Raw genomic sequence first — 15,907 nt, 5'->3', positions numbered from 1 at the left:
TGCGCTGATGTTCCTGTGCTAATTGAGGATAGTCCGGTGCATGATCAGGATTATTCCGAAACAATCGCAGAGATGGTTCAGTGGTTATGACTGTATGTGTACTGTTGACACGAGTTCGCGGGCTGGAGGGCCCGCAGCGGCGGCCGCATTTCGTTGGAAGAGTGGAGTGGGAAGTGAATGGGGCACGTCAGCACTAGTGAACCGTGCTTTCGGAGCACTGTTAAGAACCCTGAGTGGCGACACGTAATCCGGGGCCCCTAAATTATGGCGTGCCTCTTAATTCGCTTTACCGTTTAATAATCTTAATCTAGGCAATTTATTTCTTCCGCAACTTCCGCGGACACGGCATCTGGCTCTCGCAGCCCATCTGTTCTTTCGGGACGCCAAATCTCGTAGATGAATCTAGCCGCTCAGGAAAGAACAAAGAAATCTAAGCCTTTTCTTTAGTCCCAGGCTGCCGATTTCTGTAAGGCAGTTCGAGATTTGAACGCACGAGATTTCGCAATCATCTATAGCCGTCGATGAAAATTTCCCTGAAGCGTTCGCGTGCTCCATATATCATTGCTTTGCAGGGATTTCGAAGGCCCCGTGCACGGCGAAGGCTCGGCGGTTGTTTGGGAGGAGATTCAGTGGAAGCTTACGGGTGTCCCCTGGGAAACGGACAGGCAGGGCGTGGAGAACAAGGTGGCCCGACTCTTCAGGTCTTGTCGACGCCTGGTCGCCGCGCCCACAGTCTACGTCAAAGAAAACGCGGACGTGCTTTTCGCTCTCGTCCCAGAGGTGAGCGTCAATGTTCTTCGACAAATGAACAGCCCCGAAAGGATCCTAGAACTCTTATCCGTAGTGTCCCTCAAGTACGGCCTCTCGGCCTTCTTGTTCTTCGCCCCTGGACCGAAAGAGACTCTGAATCTGGCGGCCCTCCGCTCTCCGCTAGTCGAACGCATCTCGACGAGATCGATCTACGCCTGGCGTTAGCCGACACCGTGGAGATCCTGCAGTTCGCATATGACGTCGCCGCACATACCGTGCAGAGACTCCTAGAAATAGATCACGACCTTAGGGTGGATCGGGCTTCGAAAAGCCAGCATGAAAGAGAACCCTCGCATAGCTTCAAAGTTTTCCAGCGGTGTTCACGAGAAAATTACTTCTGCTTCCAGGAAAAGACAAACAGGGAACTTCTGGCACCGGAAGGCACGTCATTGTATCATCGAGGAACGGCCAAGAATACCACGGCAGTCGTGGCGTGGAAACGACTCTAAGTCCCCAAGAAAGCAGGCGAGATTCTGCTGTTTCTTCGGCAGGTGGCGACATCATCAAAACCTTTCTTCCATTTCCGAAGTACAGAGTTCAAGTCAGCGATTTAGGGAGCCGTCCGAAGAGCCCTGCGTGCACTGTTTGTGGACATGAATGCAGCTGAATCCGCCGTCTACCTGCTTGCCCACATGCTTCTGCCAGAGGACCTGCTGCTGACGTACGCAAATAGAAAGGACAAGACCATCTGCTACAAGCTACTTCGGTTCACTTTCCGGACGTGTGGGGATTCCTGGCGACGCGCATGTCCCTCGCGGTCAACCACACCGGGGACGCACTGTTCATCACCGAGGCCATGCTCGCGACGCTGAGAAACATGTCAACGCATCGCGACGATTACAAGCACTCGACGTCGGTTAGCGTGGACAAAATCGGTAAGCTTTTGACGTCGCTGTCAGGTGACAAGAACTCCTTAGAACTGAGATCGATGGACGCCCTGGGAAGCATGGATGTTCGAAGCCTCTACAAGAACATCATCGAGATTGCCATATTCCGGAGGGCGTTGCGACGAGGCGAAAACGTGAATAGCACGAATGAAGACACCATCAGACGTGGCCAGTTGGCAAAATTGCGCGTCCCGGTGGAAGATCTCACGCCTCCTTCCTATTGCCAGGGCGCCTTCAGATTTCTGAATTACGCCACTTTCGGTGTTTCCGTGGCCCTGGAAGTCTTCAAGGCACTTGGTGGGTTGTTCTCGGACGCTGGTAATCTATTAACGACGACCGCTTCGACCATCGATGGTGTGCGCCCAGCCAGGCCCTGCTTTGCCGCGGAGATTGCATCCCTGCATGTGTCTGAGCTGGAGAGCGGGACATCGCACGAAAGGGAGATGCTGCTAGACGACGTGATCTCGTGGGCGACCGGCTTCCGGCTCGCGCTAACAGCCAGTGAGCTCGAGCGGGCCAGGGCGCCGCAGGAGGTTGTGGAATCGGTCATGTTGCAGACCTTCTTCGCGCGTTACTGCTACCACCTTTGCGTACGTGCCGAAGATCCCTTCGACGATACGAGATGGCCCAACTTGAAGTGCAACATTGCAGTCATGAATGTGCCTCAATTCGCGTCGCTGTTTCACTGCAAACAGGATCAGGTCCTTTTCAAGACCGAGTATTGCTCCGCCCTCTGAAATGCACCGTTGCCACGACCTTAACCTGTTTGTGGGCTGCACGTTAAACAATGCCACCTTATCTTCATACTCCTGACATACTTTTTTCTTGTTTTATGAATCAATGACTGTCATACAATTCACGTCACTGAGAAGTGACTGGTCTCTTGAATGTACTAACGGCTCATTTTATAAGATTGCGTTTGGTATAGCAGTGTATTATTCTTATCTACACGTCACTACACTCCGAACTATTCTGAGCGCCAAATACATATGATGTCATGATACCTTTACCGGATTCTTGTGTACGCTTTTTCACACGGCAGGTAGGTGTCGTGCAGAGGACCCGCATGCTGAACCGCGTGCTAACTGAGCACGAACTCGATAAGCAAGGAATAGTGAAATTTTTACAATGATTGCCTGTGGCTTCTCCGTTTTCATTGCGGCAAGCATACGAACGGCAAGCACAAACGCTACGAAAGAGCACTCATGCAGATACACCATGCGCGCTTACTCATCAAACAGACGTTCGCACCCACACTATGGTACGTTGCTATGACTGCAGTAGACAATTAACACGCTGTTTGTCACGTGCCAGAGCGGAATGCGAGAACCACGCTTGGAAGATAGTCGGAGGACAGTTCCCACGCGATGCTAGCTGGGCACTGCTAATTATTGCGAAACGATGATGGAATGGCGATGAATGGAATGGCGTGACGACTATGGCATGAAGAGTGTCGAATAACGCAGTTATAACGAAGACTTTGGAACGACAGCGACGGCATGACGGAAATGGTATGATGACTATGTGGCGACGATGTTGTGATAGCACAATGACGACGATGGCCATGACAACGTATTAATTAGTATCAGCACACAGTCGTGGTCACACCATTGTCACCATGCCGTCACCGTCATGATTTCGCTTTACGTAATAGTTCAGCGGAAACCCGCTGGATGGAGAGAGGTAATTAAAATGGAAATTGAGACATCCACCCAATCGTAGCACTTGGTATACAAAGGAGACCCATACGGGTGTGATGTTATTGGGTGCAGGATCACTCCAGAAAGAGATAGAAGCAGCACGCAGAAGCACAAACACACATCAGACTTGTATTGGACACGTAATACATTGAAACGGCACACACGTAACAGTTCCCGAAAATACGCTCTAGAAGACATGCAGATATATATAGGCTAGTTAAATGCAGCTGCCTACAGTTCACGTAGAACCAGGTGTCGCCATGTCGGAGACGTCGAGGAGCCGGTGTCGGACAGCAGTGTCGGACAACAGGGTTGGATCGCCTCGTGGAACTCAGGTGGCCCTGCGCCACAGTCGATGTATCGGAGCCTCCGCGTGCCCGGTTACCCGATGGCGGGGTCTGCGCCCCGGAGCACACTGCAGCAGCCCACCGGATCACGTCCACAGCTGGCGAGGTAGCCCTGTGGCCGCTCACCCGACCGCTCGATCAGCCAGGCTCAGGACCGCCAGCCCTCCTGGACCAGTTGCCCAGCGGAAGAACTGGACGAGGTAGCCCCTCAGCTGGTGACAGCTTTGATTGTGGTGCAGACGTAGTGACGCGGGTAGCGATAGCTCCTATGGGCCGGGCGCCCAGCGAGGAAGCTCCGCCATCGAACGCCGAACCTCGCGCACTGCTCACGCCACGGGCCACGCTCTCTCGAGCCACGCTTTTCGAGGCGCCACTGTCGACGCTCACCAATGGGTGTCGATGATGATAATGACGACCTTAATGTACATACCCACTTATGGGTACAGAGTCGGTGTCCTCTTCGCCACCGCACGGCACACTGTTTTCATATGTTTGTTTGCCACTCCCGCGTGCAATATATTATCACAATACCCCCCTTTCCGAGAAAGTTGTTCACAACTATTCTAACACAAGGACGCGGGATGAAAACAAAAAAAAGGGATAATGTCCTGTACGTTTGCCCGATTACTCATATGAGCACAAGGCACAAGTTGTTCATAGGTCACTGCGCACAGTTAAAGTACAAATTAAAACACAAAGTGCAGTTCTGTTACCAAAGCGTCTCACAGGGGAGTACGATTGGTTTGCACAGCTCACTATCAATGGGACGCCGGCTCCGTCGTTGCAGCAGCTCGACGAGAAATGGTCAGGCTCTGGAACGATGTTGCTTCGGTGTCAGTTAAAGAAGGTAGACGCGGGGCTTGGGGTCACGCGAAGCCTTACGCTCCGACACGTGGCTCTCACCAGGTATGTTAATAGTCGGGCCTACACCCGACCATGTCGCTGGCTCCCACGATCCTTCCTGGTTTCCTTGGAGGACTACGCTGAGGTTGGAAACCACGGGAAGCCTTACAATTTGACTTGTGGCTCTCCTCAGGCAGGCGAACAATCGTTTGTGTAGGTTCACGTTCTTCGTACTTTTTAGCATATTTATATGAAAGATATTGTTCTTTCCAGAGACTTCAATAACGTAATCAACGTCATTTTTTCGTTCAATGACTTGGAATGGCCCTTTCCATTGCATTAGAAGTTTGTTTGCGTCAGTTGGCAACAAAATGAGTACTTTGTCGCCTGGACGTAATTTCCTAGGGCAACGTTTCCTGTCATAGTTGGTTTTTTGTTTGCCATGCGCTTTCTCCAGCTGTGCATGTGCGATCTTGCATGTCTCCTCCAGGCGATTGCGCAAATCAAAGACATAATTGTATGTCATTCGCGTTTCTGCATCTAGTTCCTCGTTCGTCCATAGTTCCCTCAATACAGTCAATGGTCCTCGGACGTGCCGGCCGTAAATAAGCTGAAAGGGAGAGAACCCGAGGCTTGCCTGTGGGACTTCTCCATATGCAAAAAGCAAAGGGGCAAGGTATCTGTCCCAAGATCGCGGTCTCTCTTGGCACATTCTCTTCAACATCATCTTCAGGGTGCCGTTAAACTTCTAGACGAGAGCATTTGCCATCGCATGGTAGGGTGTCGTCTTGAGTAGCTTCACTGAGAGCAGTCGACTAACCTCTTTCATCAATTTTGAGGTAAAACTTGCTCCTTGGTCAGTGACTATTTCTTTTGGCAAACCGACGCGAGAAAAAATCTCGATCAGTGCTTCGGCAACATGAACTGCGTCGATTGCGGGGAGTGCCACAGCATCGGGATAACGAGTGGCAAAGTCGATCAACGTAAGAACATATCGGTTCCCACGGTCCGACTTTGGTGAAAAGGGCCCGATTAAATCGACAGCCACCCTTTCAAAAGGTGTACGGATCACAGGCATGTTACCCAGTGGGGCGACTCCTATTTTCCCTTTAGGGGTTGTCCTTTTGCACTTGTCGCACGACTTCACGAAGCGTTTTACGTCTCCGTGTACATCTGGCCAATAAAATTCTTGTAGGACACGATCGGTTGTTCTCCTTATACCTTGATGTCCTGCCATGATGCTTTCATGTGCCACTTCTAATATGCCATGTCGAAATGCTTTCGGGATGACCACTTGCTTAAATGTTCTGCCAGTAGCTAGGCGGTAAAGGCGATACAGCAAACCTTCTTCTTCGATGAATTCGTAGCTGTGACCCTTTCCGGAGTTAAACAACTTGCTCACTTTGGCAAAAATATGTTTCAGCGTCAGGTCTTTCCGCTGTTCTTCAATGAGTTGCCCTTTAGTTACGTCACGAAAGACAATCGTCGGAACGCACAAAGGACGAGTCTTGCCTTGTTCTGGCTCTTCAGTTTTGGCTTTAGCCACGCTAGACACATGCTGAGTCTTCGTGGGCGCCTTAGTCAGCTTCATTTCTATCGATGCCGACTCGTCGTTGGGAACAACGGGGTGCTTCCAGTCAGAATCCGGATCGTATGGTCCTCTGACGCCTGGAAGATTTCCCAGAACAAGGTCGTAGAGGGGCTCATTCATACATGCTACTGTTAACTTGCCTGTAAAGTACGGCGTGTTCACTTGTATGACAGCTTCAGGCAGGTTGTTTGTTGAGCCGTCCAAAAGAACAACGTTGCTCGTTTTTCCCGTCATATAGACCTCTAGAACGAGTTCTCGTCTGACAATTGCGGTATTACAACCGCTATCTCGTAATACTCGAACATTTCTTCCTAGCAGTCGGCCTTCAACCACTGGCATCCCGTCGACGAGGAAAGGTACAGCATTCCCTGGGTTCTCGTCGTCGCTGTCACTTGATCGGCGAGTCTTCTTTCCTGGACGCTTTGATGCTTTCACTGGACGAGTCCGAACTGGTTGGGATTCGGTAAGTGCACAGGAAGAACTCGGTTTGTTTTCCCCGTACTGATTTCGGCAATTGTCAGCTGTATGTCTCGTTCCATCACACAACTTACACTTTTGCGTATGCTTAGGTAGGTTACGGCAGTCAGGTGCCAAATGTCCAAACCTTTGGCAGAGTATGCACTTGAGTTGCGGTTTCCTGGGAGCTTCAATGTTTTTCCCACCGGAATCCTTTGTGTCATCGAAACCTTTTCCTAAGTTTGTCAAGTTCTGCGCTTCGAGAAAGCGATCTGTGAAGCTAGCAAGTTCGTCAAGGGATTTGCACTCTCGCTCTCTCAAGAAAATGACAAGCTTTGTTTGACAGCAGTGCAGAAACTGTTCAGAGATCATGTGATCTCGTAGACCTTCATACGTTTTCGGCACGCTAGCCATCTCAATCCAATGATCAAAATAGGCTGAAATTCTTGCTGCTAACTGTCTTCCAGTTTCGCCATCTACTGCTTGTGCTTTTCGAAACTTCTCTTGGTAGCCTCGAGCCGTGAATTGAAACCTTTGTAGTAATGCTTTTTTTACCTTCTGGTAGTCTAACGAATCGGCGGCAGTCATCCGGCCGATCACAGTTAAAGCTTCGCCAGTTAGACACATGCTCACAGCAAGAGCCCATTTTTCTTGTGGCCAGTCCTGCCCTGTTGCTACGCGCTCAAATCGCTGTAAATACGCGTGCAAGTTATCGCGTTTCTCGTCAAACAAAGGAATTAGCTTCTGTGGATTGAGGGATAACGAGGAAGTGCTGGGCGCAGGCAAAATTTCAGAAGCCACTGCAGGCACATTCCGAGCTCCTTCCTGAAGCTGTAGCTTTAGCTGGAGGATCTCAAGCTGCCTCTCGTCAGCTAAGCGCGCTAATTCAGCAGCTTCCTTGATTGCCTCTCGCTCCGCAGCTCTTTCGTCCCTTTGTTTTGCCTGTTCGGCCTCAATCCATATGTGAAGTTCTGCGCCTGACAATCCTAGTTGGAGTCTTATAGCGGCGAGTTTCTCTAAATCCATGGTGCCGTCTACTAATGTGTGTCTGCGCTCAAGCGAAACTGCCCTCTTTCACTGATTTTACGAGTGAATCCTGGCAGGCTCGCCAGTTTGTGATGTTATTGGGTGCAGGATCACTCCAGAAAGAGATAGAAGCAGCACGCAGAAGCACAAACACACATCAGACTTGTATTGGACACGTAATACATTGAAACGGCACACACGTAACAGTTCCCCAAAATACGCTCTAGAAGACATGCAGATATATATAGGCTAGTTAAATGCAGTCTGCCTACAGTTCACGTAGAACCAGGTGTCGCCATGTCGGAGACGTCGAGGAGCCGGTGTCGGACAGCAGTGTCGGACAACAGGGTTGGATCGCCTCGTGGAACTCAGGTGGCCCTGCGCCACAGTCGATGTACCGGAGCCTCCGCGTGCCCGGTTACCCGATGGCGGGGTTTGCGCCCCAGAGCACACTGCAGCAGCCCACCGGATCACGTCCACAGCTGGCGAGGTAGCCCTGTGGCCGCTCACCCGACCGCTCGATCAGCCAGGCTCAGGACCACCAGCCCTTCTGGACCAGTTGCCCAGCGGAAGAACTGGACGAGGTAGCCCCTCAGCTGGTGACAGCTTTGATTGTGGTGCAGACGTAGTGACGCGGGTGGCGATAGCTCCTATGGGCCGGGCGCCCAGCGAGGAAGCTCCGCCATCGAACGCCGAACCTCGCGCACTGCTCACGCCACGGGCCACGCTCTCTCGAGCCACGCTTTTCGAGGCGCCACTGTCGACGCTCACCAATGGGTGTCGATGATGATAATGACGACCTTAATGTACATACCCACTTATGGGTAAAGAGTCGGTGCCCTCTTCGCCACCGCACGGCACACTGTTTTCATATGTTTGTTTGCCACTCCCGCGTGCAATATATTATCACAACGGGTTCCTCGAAAAAAAAAATAGGAAAGACTTCTGCGAGGAAGGAAAAGCTACTGCGATGATTTTCTTTCGAGGAACCCGTATGTGTCTCCTTTGTAGCAATTGCTACGGTTGGGTGGATGTCTCATTTTCCATTTTAATTACCTCTCTCCACCTAGTTTGACAAATTAGACTTCGCCCTGCCATCTGCTATAGCCACCTGGATAACTCAGATGGTAGAGCGGCTGCCGCGGAAAGGCGGTGGTCCTGGGTTCGAATCCTGGACCAGGACGAATGTTTCTTCAATTACGAGGCTTTTCTTTCGAGGAACCCGTATGGTTTTTCTTTGTAGCAATTGCTACGATTGGGTGGATGTCTCATTTTCCATTTTAATTTCGCTTTACCATCGTCACCACTTCAGTAACGTCTTCCCATGGTCATTATGCTGTCGTTGTCATACCGCTCTCGTCTTTCCATCGACGTCAATATTTCGTCGTCGTCATCATCATCATCATCATCATCATCAGCCTATATTTATGTCCACTGCAGGACGAAGGCCTCTCCCTGCGGTCTCCAATTACCCCTGTCATGCGCTAGCTGATTTCAACTTGCGCCTGAAAATTTCCTAACTTCATCGCCCCACCTAGTTTTCTGCCGTCCTCGACTGCGCTTCCCTTCTCTTGGTATCCATTCTGTAACTCTAATGGTCCACTGGTTATCCATCCTACGCATTAAATGGCTGGCCCAGCTTCATAGTTTCATTTTAATGTCAACTGGAATATCGGCTATGCCCGTTTGCTCTCTGATCCACACCGCTCTCTTCCTGTCTGTTAACGTTTGGCCTAACATTTTTTTTTTGTTCCATCGGTCTTTGTGCGGTTCTTAACCTGTTCTCGAGCTTCTTTGTTAACCTCCAAGTTTCTGCCCCATATATTAGTAGCGGTAGAATGCAATGATTGTCGACTTTTCTTTTCAACGACAGTGGTAAGCGAGTCAGGATTTGGCAATGTCTGCCGTATGCACTCCAACCCAATTTTATTCTTGTGTAAGTTTTCTTCTCGTGATCAGGGTCCCCTGTGAGTAATTGACCTAGATAAACGTACTCCTTTACAGACTCTAGAGGCTGACTGGCGATCCTGAATTCTTGTTCGCTTGCAAGGCTAATGAACATTATCTTTGTCTTCTGCACATTAATCTTCAACCCCACTCATGCACTTTCTCGGTTAAGGTCCTCCATCATTTGCTGTAGTTCGTCCCCACTGTTGCGCTGAATAGGACAATGTCATCTTCAAACCGAAGTTTGCTGAGATATATTCGCCGTTGATCCTCACTCCTAAGCCTTCCCAGTCTATGAGCTTGAATACTTCCTCTAAGCATGCAGTGAATAGCATCGGAGAGATTATCGTCTCCTTGCCTGACCCCTTTCTTGATAGGCAACTTTCTACTTTTCTTGTGGAGAACCAAGGTAGCTGTGGAATCCTTGTAGATATTTGCCAAGATATCCAGGTATGCCTCCTGTACCCCTTGATTACGCAATGCCTCTATGACTGCTATATATAACTCTACTGAATCAAGTGCCTTTTCATAATCTATGAAATTCCATATAGAGAGGTTCATTGTACTCCGCAGATTTCTCGATTACCTGATTGATGACATGGATATGATCCATCGTATCTCTTCCTGAAGCCAGCCTGTTCTCTTGGTTGGCTGAAGTCAAGTGATTTCGTCGTCAGGTCTATCGTAACCATGCTTTCCTCATTCAATCCTGGTGTTTGCACCGTTGTCACGCCATCGTTGTCGCACAGTCGTCGGCATATCATTGCCGTCACGCCGTTGCGGTCGTTCCAGCGTCTTCATTATAACTTCATCATTTGACTGCCTTCATGTCATCGTCACATCACGCCGATGTCGTTATATCGACTTCGTGATGCAATCGTCACGCCATTGTCGTCATGCGCTCGTCGTAATACCATTGTCCTCATACAGTTATCATATGTCATTGTCGCCATACAGTCGTCATCCATTCTTTGTCATACTGTCGTCGTCGTGATGCCGTTGCAATCATTCCATCATCGTCATTTCATTTTAGACAACCGACTCTCGTCACGCCGTCGCCGTCGCACCATCCTCGCCGTAGCATTGTCGTCGTCGTCTTCGTCGTCATTCTGTCGTTTTGCCATCGACGTCATCACTTCAGTAACCTCATCACAGTGTCGTCATACCGCCTTCGTCGAACCTTCGACGTCATACCTTCTTCATTATTCTATCGTAATTATGCTGTCGACATTGAACCGTAATTATGCCACCGTTGGCTTGCCATCGCTGTCATTGTGTCATCGTCAGACAGTCGCTATTATGCATCCATTGTCGTATCGTTGTCATGATAGCGTTGTGATCGTGTCATCGTCGTTATTCCAGCTTCGTCATCGGGTTGTCCATGCCACCATGTTCCCGAGCGATCTTGGCAAGCGAGAACCATATAACAAAGTGGGACGTTACCGGAGTATGGCGAATATAGCCGAAGCAATGTAAATTTCAGAACGACCACTAGATATCTTAAGTAAACGCGACATCACAAATACGGCGTCTCGCTATACATTGTTCAATTGCTAACCACATCACCTTCGACAGCTAGTCGTCGTGAGATGATCGAATTCGGCCGTAATTTATTCTTTGACATAAAATTCAGGCGCACAGCAAACTTTTATGCCAGGAATATCACACGTTATTAAGCTCAAATCCGAGCTAAAAGATGGTGCTACACGCCATTATGCGCTCAAAGCGATGATTCGAAAGTAAAATTCGCTCGCAAGCTGTGTTTTACACGAAATCCGTCACCTCAGACGTCGGTGAAGATCCTGTACGTTAATTGTTGAAGCGTTGTAAATAAGCGTGGTTGATTTACAGGGACTTCTACTGTCACAGAGTCCTGATCATAGCTGGTTTAACAGAAACATGGTTAAAGTCAGTTTCAACAAATTTGCCTGTACAACGGAGAAATTTAGGGGTCCCTGACAGCTAATCTGTTGCATTACAACAAATGCACCTAGCGGTGTCCCCACTGCCCTCCGCAGCTGCCACTGATCTTACTACTCGTTAAATTAGACAAAGTACTTAGAAACTGACTGTTGATATAGTCGCTTTCTGCATAGTTAACTAAAATTGAACAATCTGTTTCCTATCACGATTGTTGAAAATTGTGGAGGTTCATTATGGAGTTCCCCGAGGCTCAGTTCTGGGCCATCTGGAATTAATTTTGTTCATTAATGTCACTGTGAAACTAATTCCTGTTAAGGTCAAGTTTTATGCAGCAGATGATAGCGTATTTTACTCTGAAGTTAATAGTACGTCTGATTAGTACCTGTTGAACCAGGCATTTAAAAAAGTAGCCTCTTGGTGCGAGGAATGACAAATGGTAGTTAATTTTTATAAAACTGTTTTCTGAAGACAATGCGTAAGAAATGCTCTTTGCATTTCGGGCGTAATGTTAATGATATCTTTTTATCTGAATTGCCTACTTATTAGTACCTGGGGCTTCACATATCGAATTATCTGTGCTTGAACAAGCTGCTTGTCTACATAACAAATGCAAATCATAAGCTGTTTTTTTTTTCTTCGGCGAGCTATCGAGTATTCTGGCGTACATATCGGTTGTCTGCAAGTTTTAGATTGCGCCGCAATCATATGGGATCATTTTACTACATTTAATAACAATGGAGCTGGAGTAGGCCAGCGCGTCGTATGCGTACGTTGTCGCTCGTACAGCTATTAGAGAGTTATAGATTAGGGGGGCGCAAGCGTTGGGGCCCCCTAGCGCTAGGGGATACAGTACTGCGCATGCGCTGAGGTGTCTGCGCATGCGCAGTACCGTGGCCTCAAGCGCTAGGGGTCCCCAACGCTTGCGTCCCCCTAATCTAAAGCTCTCTATTGCCTTCCACAGTGTACGTCCAACACTGTAAGGGTTGTATGAGTGCCTGGTCAAGTTCCAGATGTTGCCTTTGAGGCGATTTTATTTTATTGCGATAGCAATTACATGGACACTTCAACGGGATTTCTGCCGTCGGCGTCGGCGTCGCCGTCGTCGTCGCCGTCGCCGTGAGGTTCCGTATAAATAAAATCTTCGCCGCGCGCCGTATGCCCCAGCGGAAGCGTGCGGGGACGCGCGCTATCACGGAGAGCGAACGCACTCAATTTCCCACGCGCAACCAAGGAAGCGGGAAGGCAGTGCCGGAGCGAGCGGGGGGGGGGGGGGGGGAGGCGCACTTCTACTCTGCCAACAACCGCGCTCGTCGCTCGCCCGCACCGTCTCTTATCTTCACACGGCTCTGACCTTTATGCGCCGTGCATTCGCCGCTCAGTTTCCGTTGAAGCGATAGACCGCACGTACCTTCGCCCGCTGCGGCGTATGCGCTTGCTGCCAGAGTTTTGACAGTCGTTGTCTGCAGTCATTCAGTGTGATCTATATTCATGTTTGTTTGTGCGCGCTCACACCACGCTTGTTCATTCAGTTAATAATAGTCGGGCCACATTTTCCAACGCACGATACACATGCAATGCTACCCGGATCGGCAGTGCAGCGCTACAGGTGTGTCCCTTCGCACGCGCTGCCCACGGGAAGCGCTTCTCATCAACACCACCGTTTCACATGCGCCTTCTCGTGGTCATCGAGTCTCTCTTCATGTCGGTCTACTTGCGCCGCAGCACACCTGCTTACTTAATCAGCTCATGTTTACTACAATTCATATTGCTACCAAAGCCGCTCACCTTACTTCGTATGACATTGCTGTGTTGCTATCGCATTCATTGCTTCGCCCTTAGGGCGAAACTGTGACATTTTTTTTACTAATGCGTTTTGGTGCTGATATAGACAATTTGGTTTGTCGCCGAGTGTTACAGGCGACGATGGCTACGAGATGGCGCCAGAGTAGCGCGCGCGTCGTTTGGGAGGTCTGTCGGCGGCGGCTGCTGTGAATCGCGCCCACACGTCACCCACGCGCTGGCTCTCGCGATCTCCAGATTTGCGAGGCAGTCGCGCCACACTTATTTTTTTTTTAAATGCGAAACATTTCTTTGCGAACATTTGCCACTTTGAGAGTATCTATCGAGCCGCCTACGTCTTGGTTCTATCATGGTCGTTTCGTTACCTTGGTATGTACTAAAATTAGCATAGTATGACAAGACTATGACGAACATAATGTCATGACATGCGTGTCATGTAGGTCGTGAAACAGCCGCCTACGTCTTGGTGCTCTCATTGTCTCTTCGTTAACTTGGTATGTATCAAAATTGACAAGAGTGCATGACCGACATAAAGGATAGGTCATGACATGAATGTCTTGACATGTGTGTCATGTAGGTCATGAAACATCCACCTACGTCTTGGTGCTCTCATGCGTCAAAAAAACCAACGAAAGTGGCAACGAATCGAGAATTAATGATAGTAATGGGTGCAAGTATGGTTATGATAGTAACGATAATGATAGTAGCATACAATAATGACTAAACAATGACCATGCATGACTCATCAAAAAATTATAATGACGCTGCGAAAAATGATTAACACCCAAACCACTGTTATGTGTTCGCACGTGGGCATTAAGTGTAGGAAACACTAAAGGATGATGGTAGAAGTCGTAGTCATGAGCACGACTCGGCAAAAATGACAATGACTCAGCGAAACAAGATTAAAACTAAAAATCACTGAAATGGGTTCGGACGTGGGTACTAAGTGAAGGAAACACTAAAGGATGATGGTAGAAGTCATAGTCACGAGCATGACTCAGCAGAAATGACAATGATTTAGCGAAAAAAATATTAACACTCAAAAACCACTGAAATGGGTTCGGACATAAATGATAGGTCAGGACATGCGCGTCATGTACGTCATGAATCAGCCGCCTACGTCTTGGTGCTCTCATGGTCGTTTTATTAACTTGGTAGGCTCCCCGCACACTGCTTCGCATAACATCGATTCCCACAGGGCTTGGGATCTGCCGGCTTTTTATTTATTTATTTATTTCATACTGCAGACCAAGAATTTTTCGGCAACCATTTATTTAGGGTTTTTGGAAAGCTACGTCATACAGCATCCATTCATTCTTGAAAAGTTTGTTTGCAACCAGGCTCTAAAAATGCTAAGAGGCTTTTCGTGCAGTTTTTTAAATCACAATTAGTGATCTTGTGCTTAAAACTGATCATTTGTCCCCTGTAGTTTGCTGTCTTTTCTCCACTAGACGGTACAGGCAGGGTACCTGAGTACACCGAAATAAGTATTCCTGCTGTAAATATATGTATCCGCGTGTGACTGTTCGATATTCGATTCGACATTCGACACTTACTATTCACACTCGATTCGTATTCGAAAAAAGTTGATATTCGCTGTCCTGTATAGTTGCAACGCTTCTTCGAGAGTCCAATGCATCATTCGTCATACCATTTCCGTCATCAGCGTGCTACTCCTTTTCCTAGGCCCTCCGTTAGGCACAAGTGGAACATTGCACTGATACCAAATTCTTAAAATAGATTTCGGCAAAAAATGCCCCCCCCCCCCCCCCAAAGCACGACACACCCCACCAAATGCAGACGTGAAAGTTTCGGATTATAAGTTGAGCATATCAGACAACATATATGTATATCTCACGAAGAAGCTGCAACATCAAGCCTCTGATAGGACCACTATTAACGTGTGGGCAGAAAAAAAAAGGTCAAAATTCCACATCCTTAGGACGTCCTTGGTAGGATATCCAAAATTGGACATGCTACCGATCTCCTATTAGTTTTCTCAGTAGTGGTGCATGAACACTGGGACGTGATTTGGAGGTCCCACGGACGAAGAGGTGTTTTAACTTGGTTATGTGTGTTGCAGGCAAAGTTTCAAGTTCGTGGCTTAATTACAGCCTTGCCGGTAGAATAATGATTCAAGATTATGTGCTGAAAAAGTTTAAGGTATACGAGTCATTTACACCCTTTGCAGTAACACTTATCGCGCCGCTCTGTAGCGAAGGGTTATACACAATGTTTCCCAGAGCTCTGGCCGAATTGAATCTTGCACCGAGTTTACATTTGTGGGAAATCGGGCGCATATGAGTTAGTTAATGCGTGACCCAAAGTAATAAGTTTGCGTGTAATCATGAGCTTTGCTGATAATTGCTGTATATTAGTTTTCTCGATCTCAATTATTATCGGGCATTATACCAAAGCAAGTTTTTTCGGTATGCTCGGTAAACCAAAATTAAGGTGGTACGAGCTCGTACATCTAGTTTATATTTGGTGATAATAGGTGCTGGCTGGTGATGTGTAGCAAAGCTGGGGGCATGCGGATTAATCACGGCTTTTGTAGAAATTTATTTATACGTA

At 48.5% G+C, this 15,907-nt stretch overlaps 1 protein-coding gene across 1 annotated transcript in view; it reads left to right on the top strand.

Moving 5' to 3' along the window:
* The window catches only part of LOC125945874 (uncharacterized), a 102,210-nt gene extending 88,889 nt beyond the window's left edge, over positions 1-13,321 (top strand). The window contains exon 2 of the mRNA XM_049668235.1: positions 13,137-13,321. The gene's annotated coding sequence lies outside the window, so the exon portion shown is untranslated. The remainder of the gene's footprint in view (positions 1-13,136) is intronic.
* The last annotated feature ends 2,586 nt before the right edge of the window (positions 13,322-15,907 follow it).

The sequence above is a fragment of the Dermacentor silvarum genome, chromosome 5 (assembly GCF_013339745.2).
Source record: "Dermacentor silvarum isolate Dsil-2018 chromosome 5, BIME_Dsil_1.4, whole genome shotgun sequence".
NCBI classification, from domain to species: domain Eukaryota; kingdom Metazoa; phylum Arthropoda; class Arachnida; order Ixodida; family Ixodidae; genus Dermacentor; species Dermacentor silvarum.
The sequence above is the reverse complement of the archived record's forward strand: the minus strand, read 5'-3'. Positions and strand labels throughout refer to the sequence as shown.